Here is a 15,333-nt window from a genome sequence, read left to right as displayed (position 1 = left end):
AGAGAAGAGAGATAATGAAGCTGTATGCAATATTGAGACAAGAATGAGCCATGGAGGAAATAACACTTGAAATAGTTATGTCTATATGTAGTGGGCGTTTAAGTTGTTCACCCAGCAGCCTTCATTATCCGTCTGTCTCATTGCAAGAGGGGCAGGCCAGGGCCTTGAGGCTTTTCTAACACACAAGTCAACGGGGAACTGTGGACGACCAGCACCCCAGCCTGCCATGGGCCTATTCATCTTGCACAAAACACACAAAAGAGCAGACCATGAGCCACATTCTTGACATCCAACCTCATCAGCCCCACTACCCTCCCACCCCCAGCCCTGACTCGCGCCCCTCCCCCATAGCCTCACACCAGCCAGGGCAGACAGGAGCTGCTATTCTACACTACCTAACTGGCTGGCTGGTTGGCTGAAGTTGTTTTGTGGAGGAAGGGATCATTGAGGGGAGGGGAGGGTGTGGGACAGAGGGGGCAGGGATGTTTTCTCTTCAGTCAGCTAATTGACTCACAGATGTCAGGAGGAATTGGGTTTGTGGCAGGGCTAAAACACTCTGAGGCACTTTTCCCCTCAACAAACAAACATAACACCTTTGCGCTCACGTGCCGGCAAAGGCTGTGCACGTATCCATACACATGCATGCATGTACCTGTGGCCTTACCGTCTGTTTCTCTCATGCACGCCTCTTCAGTAAACAGATACGTCTCCCATGTTTTTTCCACCTATCTGAAATAAATCTTAAGGTGCACTCGACAAAGAATGGTAGGTAGCTCTAACTGTAGCTCTCTTACACAACACCAAGAAATAACAGCCTGGACAATAAGAACTTGGATTGCTCTGGGCATAATTTCTTTTTTTTTTTTTTTCCGTTTACCATCTGGGGAGCTTCTGTGGCTGTCAAGCTAAAGCAGGTCTCATCTGCTGATACACTGGTTCAATAACACGAGGCAGTTCAAAAGCTGTACAACCTATGATATGACCTATTTTGAAGCCAAGGTTTCATGTCATGCCATGTTTACACAGTGCAAATTCATCTCCATGTATGCCCTGCAAAATTCAGATGTCTTCTCTGAACGCTCAAATCACTGACAGCTGTATATTTATCTGTGTATGTGTGTATGTGCGCGCATCTGTCATCATGTTCACGTGTTTGTGTGTTCTAACTAGACTGCTAAACAGCTGAGCCCAAATTGAAAGTCAGCGCTGTCATTCCCTATATTTACCAAATGACTCACTGGCAGCAGAAATCTGTTTGGACACACAGTTAGTATTCAAGCAGTTGGTTACAACATCTTTGACAGCAGCAAAATAATTAGGAGGGAAAGTGTGGGTCAATAAGGAAAGTATTGCAAAATTGTGAAGTGCCGAACTGTTCACACACTATGAAACAGTCTAGAAAAGCCTGCCCTCGGTCTCTGAAGTAGTGGTTAAGGCACACTAATGCCGCATCTTCTGAAGTGTATTCAACATCTATCTATCTATCTATCTATCTATCTATCTATCTATCTATCTATCTATCTATCTATCTATCTATCTATCTATCTATCTATCTATCTATCTGTCTATCTAACAAACAGTTGAGAGATGTGTACATTTTCAGGGATATTCGTCCTCCAGAGGGACATTCAAAAGAGTAATCATGCTGTACTACCAAGAAAACACAAATCATGCATTATTGCGTTCATACAAAAAGCTCTGTGCCCGTATGAAGCTCCCCTGTGGCCTTTGTCCATTGGTCTTCCCATCATGAGGTCTGTTAATGGTTGAGCCATATCCCTCTCTTACAAGGGCGCTGACAGCTAGACATCCCCACCAGGAAACAGCTAGTTCTCCTTCCTGTCCGGGAACCCTGTCTGTGTTACACCATCGTCATTTTTACATGTTGAGCAATGTCCTCGTGAGTGCATGTCTTAGCAGGTTAACACATATGCTGTATATATACATGCACAGGCTTTAGCACAGACACACAAACATAAACACACACAGGTCGATCCACTGCCTACAATGCTGCCTGTAGTCCGCCTGTCCTCTTCCTGTTTTTCCACTCACCCACACTGTTGTCACTCTGGCCAGGAAGCTGTGGGAGAGATACGCATGACAAAGTCTCTCTTTATTAAATTGGCAGAGTGTCTGTAGAGCTTTTGGAGTCCCTGTGTGTGTGTGTGTGTGCATGTGTGAGTGTTTGAGACAGAGAGAGAGAGAAGGAGAGCAAGCATTAGAGAGATGGGGGTGGGGACCTAAGCCAAGGGCTAGAGGCTTATCCAAGATCCACTCTAGGCTCATCCTTGGTTATTGCTGTTTGAAACCATGAATCAAGAGCAGAGGATAAAGCAGAAATAAAAAAAAACAAAAAACAAAAGTCCACTGTCAGATATCCATATCACTACCCATCCACTCAAGAAACTGTCAAATAAGTTTTTCAGATACTGCCTTTATACACACCTGAGCTGCTTGTTCATGTTTTTGACTAATACAAATATCTTCCAGTGAAAATAGTAAATGTAGTGCAGTTGCAAATGAACGATTATTTAGATTTTGCTCAGTTCAGCTTCGGAGGACTTTGATGTGTTGCAGTCGACCGCTTGCAAGATATCATAACAGTGTTGACCTTTCAGACAACAAAGATCAGGATGGAAGAAGCTATCATATTAGCCTTGTCCAATCTTACAAAACCCTACTCTGTCAATCTAGAACATAAACCACTCTACAAAAGGGTTAACAGTCACAAGTGGATGGAACAAACACATTTCTTTGAACAGACCGCATTTGCTAAATCCACGTGAAGCAAATGTCCAATCATAGCTTAGCTACCATTATGAGGCACAGAAGACCTGTCAAGTTTTGGATTTCTTCACATACCACACTATGCAGCAATACTCTAAAAACCACCTTTCCAAAAGCATCTGCTCTAGTGTGAGCTGTAAACAACCTAACAAGCTTACCGACTAATGATCTACATTTTTTTTTCTAAAACTGCAAACAGCACATCATTGGTTAACTATACCATTATGTGGGGTTACAAGTTATGCAGAGCCTAGCAAACAGTCAGCTTGCATAACTGAGTTAAATTATTGCCCAATTAGCCACCAAGAGATGTGCAATCGATTTTCTGTGTCTTACTTTCTGGTCAGACTGGTTACTAAAGCCACAGGTGCTTGATACTCATACAGCTGTTTATTTTAAACAATATTTACCTCTCTTTTGACTGGAAAGCTGTAGTGTAAAGGGCTTTAAAACAGAAATACTAAGAATACTAAGTATATCTTGGCTTGGTATATCTTGGCAAACCAAATCACACCTTTTGCATTTTGGGGGGTGAGACGCTGTAATTAGAACCACTGTGAAATCTTAGTTAAGAACAACAGCATGCAAATATTTATTGCTAATATATAGTTTTAACCTAATTATTTTCTGACCAGCATTGACTGTGTTACGATGAACTGACGTAACACTTTCATTTGTATAAAACATTATTTATTTCCGTTTCTACCAGCAAGAAACAGCTGCGCTCAGTCGGCATGTCCATGTGCAGGAGATAGTGACAGGGAGGACAGAGGACAAGATAAGACAGTGTGCTCTGCGGTCAGGGAGTACGCCCTCCTCTCACTCCTCCATTCTCCCTCCTCTCCTGTGTCCCTCTTATCTCCAGCTTCTGTCTTGACCTCCACCCTGCTGCGTGGTGTTTAGTCAGGGGAGAAACTGGACTGGAATGAGTACAGTTTTTTATATAATGCATCTATATATACAATATATATATATATATATATATATATATATATGTATTATATATATATGTATGTATTCAAATGTCAAATGTCAAAAATGTTGCGTAATAGGCAGCTTAGTAGCACAAAGGCTGTCAAGGGTTCATGTTGACAATTTTTGTATTGAAGATGTAAAGGTGAAACATATGAAAAGTCATTAAGAACGTGTCCAAGGTGACGGGACATATCTTTTATATGGCCTTCTACACTGTTCAGTAGAGTACACAAGACTATGCTTTAGCCTTTTCAGTCTAAATTGTTTAGTTCTATACCAGAGCATTCATCTCCTTCAGAGCTCCAGATTAACTTGTTTAACCACTGCTTTAAATTGGGAATGAATGTATGAAGGCACTGGTGAAGGATGGGCAAATGATGTTGCAACTGCAAAGATTACAACAGGCTGTGTGTCAGCATGTGCCAAAAACCAAAAGTAGACTCAAGGTTTTTGAATAAAAAGGAACTTTATTGTCAAATTCAGTTTTTCTGATGTTGAAATGTTTGTAAGAGATGGTAATGAACTGCAAGATCTTCTACAATTCTGCAACTGTTTCTGTAATCTGAATAAAAGAATTCAGGAACAGAATCTGATCACAAAATCATCCAGTATCTCAAATCTTCCCATTCGTAGGAGCTGTTGATTTGTCCGTTTATTTCTGTAGTAGATGACTATGTCCTCCAAACTAAATGACATCATATGTTGTCGATGTAATGATGCATTCTGATCCAACATGATCTCACGGGATGATGTCAAATATTTGATGTGTTTGATGTTTTCTGGATTTTAAGATACTTGCATGTCATTTCATGCCGTCCGTATTTAATGAGTTTTGAACATGCAAGAAAGGTCAAAGACAAGTGACTTTAGTCATGTAATCTTAATTGTCATAGTTTGGTTAGGTTTAGGCATAAAAACAACTTGGTTGGGTTTACCCTAAGGTTGTGATTTGATGTCTTTGTTGGAATTGTGCTCTGGTATTATATTATGTGTGAAAAGCTTAATGGGGACAGTGTTACGTGACATCCCAAAAAACCCCCAAACAAACAAAAAAAAACCCCAACAACAATGACAACTTTTGCTTGTTATTCGTGCATCATTTGCAGAGTGCAGACTGTCTGATCTGATGTTCATGATGACAGGATGACGTCATTTGTCTTTCTCAAAATAGTAAAATGGAAAATGAATCTGTTTTATGTTGTGACAAGGCTACGGCTAAGGTTTGGTTAGGTTCAGACACATTAAGGGCTTAGTCAGGTTGAGGGAAATAGGCATAATGGTTTGGGTTACAATAAGTACTTTGTTAAGGTAAGTGGATCTTCGTCATCATGGCCATAATAATAAAGGTTTGGGAACAATGGTGATCATGCTTTAAAAATACGGTGGGTTGAAAACAGACACAAACAGCAATCTCCCGTGTTAAAGTCCAGTGTTTTGTTGAGCCTCATCTCTGTGCGGATTTGACCGGACTTCCTTATTTACGCCAGTCATAATTATTACATCTGCAAGAGGATTTTGTCACTTAAAGTGTAAATAATTGTTGTTTTTGGGCTCTAACTGAAAATGACTGATGCAGTCATTCTTTTTGAAGAACAGCCTAGGCCATTTACCTCGTGAAGGAAAGGTGTAGGATGAGAATCTTTCAGTTTGGATAAAACATATTGACCTTTAACTGTAATTAAAGAAACCAAAACAATTGTGTTTAGTTGCTAAAAAAAAAATCACCCTCAGCTCAACCATACTTGCAGTAAAAAGTCTGACAAAGAGAATGTTTTGATTTAATTTATTTCTTTCTTATTCTAAATCTAATTCTTAGTAAAGGTAAAAAGTGTCACTCTTAATTATGGAGACATACGTAAGGACAAATGTTTGCTTAATCAAAATGGACAGCAATCAGTCATTGGCTAGCAAAGACTTTTCCCACAGACAATTTCCCAGTGTTATCTTTTTGTTCCAGCTGGCTATAGCAAAAAATTTTTTGAGAAGATGAAATTACTTCACACCTTCAGTTGCATTTTGGGAGGTGTGAAGTTTATTCAGAAATGGTGACACAAGGTCAGTTTGCCATTTCTGCCAAGGGGGAAGAATAGAAGCAGAAGCCATTCCCAAGTCAGTTTTAGTAACTCCACTTCCTCGTGAAAAAGCTGTGATCACCCTGTTGTGATGTGCCATTTTGCCATGAGGAACTGAAACACCTACACAAACCAAACAACACCATTGATGTGTTAGAACAATTCTGAAAACACTTTTGAAATGTTTTGCAGTTTAGGGCTGTGTAAACCCACAGCTCAGCTACAATGCTGCTGTTCTCTTTTAATGTTTCATAAATGTGCTGCCCTGCCAAAATCATTACACATACATGATAAGAAGTGAAAGCACAACAATAGATTTGGTGATCCAGGGTGGACAAAGACACCCTTATCTCACTATGGCACCAATTGAATCATAATAACAGAGCTCATTTCCATCACTCACCAAAAACACAATGATGGCATTATCACTGAAATGGGATGAGGTGCCATGAGCTGCCTCCTGTGTGGATTTGCTGATGATGTGGCGACTGGGACACGCACTTCCTCACTCAGACATAAATACTATTTCCTGTTTGATGGGCTTTGATGAGCTCAAAGCTTCAGCCAGGCAGACAAACACTAACTCTCTGCCACTAGTTATCGTTAGCGCATGACTGTTCGACTTGTGATTCATGTGAGTCATAAACAAATTCATAGGGCAACTCAGAATCAGTCATAGTGGTCCACATATACAGGCTACCAGTAAGTCATCCTCTTGTTCAGATACCAAGATTTATGTGACTGATAAAGCGACAGTTATTTTCAGCTGAGGATAGGAGGAAGGCAGCATTTGACAGAAAACAAAATGAAGCCAGAAACCGAAAAACACGTTTACCTTTCTCTATAGTAGTGATTACTTTACCATGACAAACAGTCTTCGACAAACAGCGTCTTCAACATTAAGCTATTTCACTGTCAGACAATTTCATCTCTGGAACGGGCACATGATTCAGTATGTATAAGATGAATGAGGCAGTAGAAGACAGAGCAGCTACTTTGGTACGACTGAGTTCAGCACATGAGAAAAAATATCTTTACAGCATACCAGTCTTTATCAATGTCACTGTCTCCTTCTGACTTCTTTGTTCCCTGTCATAATAGAACCATACCTAGAGTAATCAAGGCTTTTTAAAGTCCCTACAGAATGTATAGGAAGCTGTGGAAATCAATAAGCTTCAAGTGCTAAATTGTTTGCTGGCCATTGATCGAGTAGAATCTGCATCTTTGTAATTCAATCCACTTAATAACAACCAATTATTGTTTCCCCTGCTTCAAATCCCAGAGTTCGAGTCCCACTCTTGCCTTGATTTGATTCCAAACAGGGAAATCTATATATTGATGTCTCACTCGTTTTCCTTCGCTGACCTTTTACAGGTGTGAGGTTGAATACATAACTGTGTGTGAATGTGGTGGCAGGACAACTACACGTGAATCACCGTTGCTGGCTGTCACATGCTTGTTTCTGGCTGTTGCCAGTTATAACTGTCCACAGAGTTATAACAGTCAAGTTGAATCAGTGTGCCGGACCACTGAATACACTTCATTCTGCCTGGTATGACGTGACCTTTAGATACTGTTAATGCATTTATATGTGATAAAACCACTGGTCCATGACTGCTAAAATGCAGCTGGTCGTTGAGCACAAATTTGAGAGCTGCATTTCTGTTCAGCTAGAGAGAGTAATTGAGAAAAAGGTTTAGACAGTTATTAATGAAAATTATGTGTTATTCACTGCACACCACAGTAGAATCTGGGGAGATATATTTAAGTCCTTGACAAGTGTACTCCATTCTTCATGGGGTGAGCTGACCCCATGAAAACATATTAGAAAACAGATAAGAATATCCCAGATGGGGTGCAGACATTGACGGTGCTGAATGTCCCCAGACTATTAAAGGTGTGACATTTTCAGAAATGCGCCAGTATTTGCTTTATTGCTTAAAGTTAAATGAGAAAATTGATAGCACTCTCAGGTCTCTATGCTAAACATAAAGCTACAGCCAGGAGACAGTAGCTTGCACAAAGACTGGAAACAGCCAGCCAGGGTCTGGTCAGGTCCATAAAGACGTGGTTGGATGAGTTTGTTGTGGAAGAACTTGACTGGCCCACACAGAGCCCTGTGTGACAACAAGTATTACAGAAAAAGGTGCAATCTGCTATACAGCTATGTTTGGACCTCAAAATGAAGAAAATGTGTCCCATCTGTTTTGGTGAGATGGTGATTGCCTTATCAATATTTGAAGGGCAAGGTGAGTAATTTATGAGCTCAGTGACACAATAACTATGTAGCCAAGTGGAGCCTTGCCATCATAATATCTCCAGACTCCAGGGGCTTAAAGTGGGAAACCTCGTAAATAATGTTAGTGTAGTGCGCTCATGTGTTTTGGGGGAGGGTCAGGAGGAGGCTTGAGGCATTGATCAGCACTTGTGTGCATATTTTGAGACTTTGCATTATATATGCACATGTGTGTGACTGTGCACACATGGTATATTGTATTACAGGCCACAGCATCCAATCTTCTTCCCTTCTCCTCTTCTATACAATGAGACCCCCACTCTGTTTCTCCACCAGGCTTATCTTGCCCAGCCGTTCATTCTTGCGAGAAGCAGCGTTCGACAGAAAGAGACATCTGCTCAGTGAGAGAATGCCCTAATTATTCATGACCATTTAACCATTCAGGATTTGGTCTGTGCAGCATATGTGGTGTTTCTCATAAGTACGCGTCAGCCACACTTGTTAATAGCAGTTTCATTGTTTTGTATTCTGTACCTCCAAATTATCACAACACATCATGCAATAATTCTGTTCTGTCTACCAGTATCTGCTTATTATAATTCAACATAGATACATTTGTGTGGGTTGAAAGGAGAAAATGTAACACAGGAGTGAAGATGGTGCATTTCCTCTACCCTTATTTTTTTTTTGCTAGGCCCGTCTTTTCTCAGGTGTTTTCATGAAGTGCTCTCTAGAGAGGATTTAAGACCCACACAAACAAACAAATGTCCAAACACAGCTCTCCAAATTTCTGTTCGTCTGACTTGACTTGACTTCTCACGCGCTGTCTCTCTGCCTTTCTTCTCTCCCTCCCTCTCCCCTCACCTGTTTGTCCTTATCACAACAAAACCTTGTCACCGCAGTAGCTGGGGCCATGTAAATCAGCCTGGCCAGCATCATCTGTTCTCAGCTGTTTACCTCCAGCCAAACAAAGGAGTCCGCTTTTTTCTTGTCACTGGGGTGGAGTGCTGCGTCGGCTGAGGGCTGTTATTCAACAGCACATGCTGCTATCAGCCCCCCTCTCTGAAAAGGCCAATTCAACACAAGGAATCGATAGAATAGGGAAGGAAGACGTCAATGTGGGGGTTGTTGGACACTTACAAACTGTAAGCAGTCCTTCTTTCCCAAAGGAGCCAAGAAAGACGGGGCACAAAGGAGGCACATCACAAGCAAACGTGAAAAGCAAATAAATAGTTGCGCATCCCCTCTCTCTTCAGCTCAGGTGTATGCAGGAGCTGTTCTCTCAGGAGGAGGGGGTTCAGTTTGTGTCTCCAGAGGAGGCTTACCAAGTGTGCAAGTGCAGGAGCTCCGAGGTCTCGTTTGCATCTGCAAATGAGACAGAATCCGGCTGGTCTATGTCACCTTGGCAACAGGCCATCAGCACCTCCCTCTCTGCTATATTAGCAGCCATGGTTGTCTGTCTGCTTGTCAGTCTGCTCCCTGCCTCCCTCCATCCCTCCACTGCGGGTGTCATCACCACAACAGCAGCAGTAGCAGCAACCGTCTACCTGACTAGACCCATAGGATTAAACATCTCGCTAAATCTTTCATTGAGACTGTCAAATAGAGACAAAAACAGCATTATAAAAGATAAATGCCATAGGCTTTTGTGGGTGTCCCAGTGAATCTGACTCAAAGCAAAGGCTTGGCAGCAGTAACATGCTGTGGCCATGAAATTTACATGGTGTGTCTGTGCCAAGTGATGAGATGCTGGCAGCCTGGGTTCTTTAGGTTTTTTTTTGGGGGGGGGACACATAATGCAGGCTGTTAATCAATTACATGCCAGCCAACAAGTTGCAGTTGCAGATACCAGGCAGGTCTGTGACACTGTACGTTTCAGCCTGTTCAGAACATGCGTCCTTAATGATCCAATCACAGGTAGACAGCTTGAAGTATGGCAGTTCACATCAGGCATTATAATGCGCCTGATCATTTTTGAGCAGATCCCACTTCTCCTCTCTGTGTGAAAATAAACACGTAAATCACTGGGACAGTTTCCTTACCAAACAAATTACAGTATGACATTTGCCGAATTTACAACCAGGCCCAAATAAATTAGAATGTCTCTTAGAAAGTGTATCACAAAATTTTCTACTGACTCAACAACTCATAAAACTGAACAATTCTTCGGGGAGGCTGAAGACTTTCTGCATTGGATACTCTTTACTGTATTTGTAAAATTTACCATCCAATAGTTTACCATCAATAAAATGTTGTCATCTTTTATATAGTTTTAATGTTAATATTGAAATCAGTTGAAACAAGAAGATAATTTTCTGTAGCCATTTCATTTCTTTTTTTGTGTTCAGAAAGACACAAAAGGACATTGAAAATACAATAATGGAAAGGAGAGACAGAAGGGCAATGCTATTTAGAATATTTTTATTGATTTTTTGAAGAGCAGTCACATTTCGCTCTCTCATCATTTTTGTCTGTTTTTCAATAGAAATTTTCTGTTGTATATGTTTTCAAGTGTGTTCATAAGGATCACCATGTGTTGAAGCACTCAGATTGTCTTTGTTTTAAAATGAAAATGTACCAGCGTGGATGTGGCCTAAAACTAGCCTAAAAATTATCTTCACTATGGGTCTTGAAAAGATTGCTGATGCATCAGGTACACTGCTCAGTGTGAGCTGTGAGCTTTTTCATTGTCATTTATGTCAGGCAGATCAGTGACAAAATGCACGTCATGTTTTTCTCTTTCTTTTTAAGCACTGTTTAAATACACAGGAATGCTGTCTATCACTAAATGCTTTATGGCCTTGAATTTTTTTTTCTTTATTTAATTTTTTGTGCTGTAAACTATCATATGTAAACTATATAATCCTTCTTTTTTTTCATTCTTCCTTTCTTTCTTTCTTTCTTTGCCTTCCACATTTTTGCCTTCCTTCTGAGCTTGTGCCTCCCCTCCCCCACTTGCTTCCTGTTTACTTTTGATACAACTGAAGGGAGAAGAAGAGAAGATCTAGTTTGGTTTGGGTTTGGCTCTTTAAAATTCCTGAGGACTTACAGAAAAAGTCTGCATTAAAAAAAAAAAGTCCCGTCAGTTCCACTTTGGTCTTACAAAATGCCAGATTACCTTCAAATTTGAGTAATCTGGCTGATTACGCGGTTACGTGTCAGTTAGTGTCAAGATTTGAGTCAAACTAGGTGTGCTCACTGTATTGCACACACAGTGTCAGATAGTGCCAGCCTTTGCATTCAAATGATGTAAGAATGATTTCAGTCGATGGGATCCAAATGGTTCATGCTGAAAGCAATTAAACTGAACTGATGCAACTCATCATCTTCAGCACATGATTACATCATCACATCTGAGGTGACTCTGCCTGTTAGACTGGAAAAAAGAACAAACGTGTAGACAGATAATACATTGTATGAAAAATACCAGTCTTACTGAGACTATTTAATATATTTTGGAAATGTTCAGAGATATGTTTTAATTCAGAGTTTGATTGCAGTAAGAATCCTTTCAAATTAAAGCTTTCTTAGTAAGATACGTAAGTAAAAAGTGTTTTCTTTCAGTTTCTTTTCAGTAATTAATCCATAAGATTTGGCTTCATTAGAAACTAAACTAACTTTTCACAGCTTCTGGTTTGTAGAACCTTTTATGTCACTAAAGCCAGTATCCCATAACAGAACTCTCCCATGTGCCAGTTAAATCTTTCAACACCGATGTGGTCATGACACTTAAATGATAATTTACCTCAGGTCTAATACTTACATGTTAATGTGACCTCTTTGCATACATGTAGAAACAAAGTCCAACACCTTCTGACCTTTGAGTCTATGAGTGTACTATGCTTATATTTGCCTTGGTGACCAGTGTAATGCTAGCCCCACCGCTGTGGCCACAGGGTGTGTAACTTAATCATGTCCGGTGTGATTGGCAACACTGATGAATGTCCACTTTGTTTGAACAGCACCCCCCCCCCCCCCCCAGGTTGGATGCAACCAAGACAAAATCTAATTAAACGAGGCCACCATTGCTCCCTGCCCCCAATGCTACCCCATCAGCGCTGAGGGAGTCCCTGTGTATACTGTGGCAACCATGAATCCTTTTGTTTTTTTGTAACTCAGACACAAGGATCAGTCCTCCTACATGTGTGACCCATTTTTCACACATCCTGCAGGCAATGAGCCACACCTCCGGCTGCCTTGTCTGATTTTTCATCACAGGTCACGGCACTTTTTTATGGGTCCTGTGGATTGAAGCTATTTGAGTGCTCATTGACTCTTTGTCATTGTGGTAAGATCATCTTTAGTCATGGAGGTAAATTGGAAAAGGATCAATGCAGAGTGAAGTAGTGACAAGGGTAAAGAGGATCCACATTTTCCTTTTCAATACAATATCCTGTTCGTATGGAAGCCCTGCCCTTGTTGGAACTGAGCCACCTAAGTGGTTCAAATATCCTGGTTTGTGTGACAAATTATGGAATATGTTCTCAATAAAACGTGTCATTATTGTTACACAGTTTGCCAACTTTGAAGAGTAAATACAAAGAGAAAAAGACAAAAAGACAAAAAGAAATGACACATTCAACTGTAACATAACAACACACTGTAACTATAGTTCTATGAAAAATACCACAATGGTAGTCGGACTGTTCTCTTTTATGCAAATGTAATTAATTACACTGCATAAACATGAATACAACAACAAATGCATATAGATGTCACTGTAATGGAATTGATGTCCTCACATGATTCTTGCAGTTTTTGAGTAGCATCCATGTGACTGAATCTAGCAGAAGCAAGACTGTACTGAAGCTAATGCAGAATTGTCAAAAACTGCGGTTCCTCAAATGGCTCCATGAATCTAATTCCAAAGGCAAGTCAATCCCATTAGAGCCCAATATTAAAATGCAGAACGTTTGGTCTCTATGGCTAATTATCTTGATCATGGCAACTTTAGAGGCTTGAATTTTCCCATAACTTCTTTTTAACTCAGTTCTTATTATTTTTTCCAGAGAGACTATCAACTTCACATGTGAGAAAGGCAAACAAAGAAGAAGAGATGCAAAACTAGAGTCTAAGTTGACAGAAGCTTTGTTTGCTTGACAAACATGACGTACAAGCTTACCTGACTGACATTGGCATAGTAGTTGCATATTCACTGAAAACCAAAATACAGAGCAGAACAATGTGTCGGTAAAGCAGACACCTTATTTTTTTATTCATTTTTGGGAAAAAAGTCATCACAAAGGTTCTGATGTGGCTCTAAGATCAGATACTAGCTACATCTACTCTTTCATAAAGCCTAGCAGTCAATGCTAGTCAGTGTGCTTGCTTCCAAGGGACTGAAATCAAACTCAGTGAGGGTTGGTAATGGTGACAAAGCTTGGCCATATTAAGTACAGCACGATCACAACATTGGATGCAGACATTCCTTGTCATAATGTTGTATTGGGAACTGAAGATGAGGGCCATCAACATTTATTAACTATACTCTTCCTGATGGTAGTGGATGGCTAGTTTGCACACACCTGTTAGAGAGTGAGGTTAGGAGCGAAATATGACATTTCAACTCCTGTATTTTATGCATATAATGTAATTTATGCTCTGATTTATGCTCTGAGATAAAGCTGACCTTTTTTCCCCCCATTTATTCCCTCAAGTGAGATACTGTGTCAAGAGTGAGATGCAGTCATACCACGATCAGGAGCAGAAAGGCTATAGACTATAGACAAATAGGTTGATGTGATAGATTAGGGTTTTTGTTTTTGTGATGGAAAACTGAAAAACGAATGCTGGAAAAACTTTAAAATTAAAGTTTGTTTTTGGCATGATTCACACCCCAAACTGTCCTTGGAAGACCGCAGTGAGCCTGGATGACAATAACAAAGTAATGTGTGCTGATAAGGAGCAGCGAAGAAGTGAAAGCCTGAAGGTCAGTCCTGGTTGTGCTGGGAGCTCCCAGAGCGCTGAGGATTCTGCTGACATCCGCTGTCTTTGTTCTGCGTAATTGGCTAAAAGACTGAGCGACTATATTTACACATCCCCCGAAGAACATTAATTACAGACTGAGAGAGAGAAAGAAGTATCATCACTTTGCTGGTAGAATGCTATGAATGCATGTGAATGCTTATTAAGTATGGTAGATAAAATGCTTGCTCTGCTACCATTTCAGAACATATATAGGATAAAGAGGTCTTAAATAAGCCTAATGAGCATGAGTGTTGACATATACATATGACTGAGAATGAGATGGATTCTGTTTTTAATCTGATCTTATTTAAAATCATCGACGAAAGCTGGTATGTTCTTCACATAATGTAACAACTAATACTGCAAATATAAGGTGAGAGATAAGGTTTTAGTGCTCCTCATACTCCCACTGCAGGTGAAGATCTCCTTCATTTCCTGGATTACATCTTGACTATCTTTGGAAAGGTCTGAGCTGTTGCATTCACCTGTGGTATATACATTCAACACAACTATAAATTCAACACTTTGTTTTCTCTCCCAAGCTGTTTTCACAAGCTGACATAAATCATTTCTATCAGATTTTATGAAAAAATGTTATTTTCAAATTGGGGAGCAGGGGGAGGGGGGTGGTGATCAGAACATCAGTCAGTATCTGGTGTGGCCACCATTTGCCTCATGCAGTGCAACACACCTCCTTCACATAGAGCTGTTGTTGATTATGAGCTGTGGAATGTTGACCCACTCCTCTTCAATGGCATGTGGATCCAGAACATCCCAAACATGCTCAGTGGGTGACATGTTTGGTGAGTATGCAGGCCATGAAAGAATGTTTTCAGCTTACAGATATTGTTTACAGATCCTTGCAACACGGGGCCTTGTGTTATCATGCTGTACACGAGAGATGAAATAAGTACAAATAAAAGGTGGCAATGAAGAAACAATCAGAAGGAACTAGTCACACTCCCACTGTAACACAACATGTCCCTCGGCCACATAGAGTAACTGAGGCTATTGCCAGTGAAAAAGCTGGTGTCTCTGCATCCACAATGGCATTTTTCCCCAGGGCAACCCTGTCTCCTAGAAGGTATCTTTATATAGTAGCCAACTACTACTAATTTGCAATAACATGTTTAGGCATTCAAAGCACTTAGGTGAGTGAAGGAAAGAGATCATTCCCAGATTGGAAATCCTGGGATTCACTTTGTATTTCCACAAAAATATACTTGACACAGCACATCTGCAGTATATCAACAGAATTCCTAGGAGACAGTATTTGCTACTTGATCACCACTGAAA

This window comes from Scatophagus argus, chromosome 9 (genome assembly GCF_020382885.2).
Source record: "Scatophagus argus isolate fScaArg1 chromosome 9, fScaArg1.pri, whole genome shotgun sequence".
Taxonomy (NCBI): domain Eukaryota; kingdom Metazoa; phylum Chordata; class Actinopteri; family Scatophagidae; genus Scatophagus; species Scatophagus argus.
Note: the sequence above shows the minus strand (reverse complement) of the source record.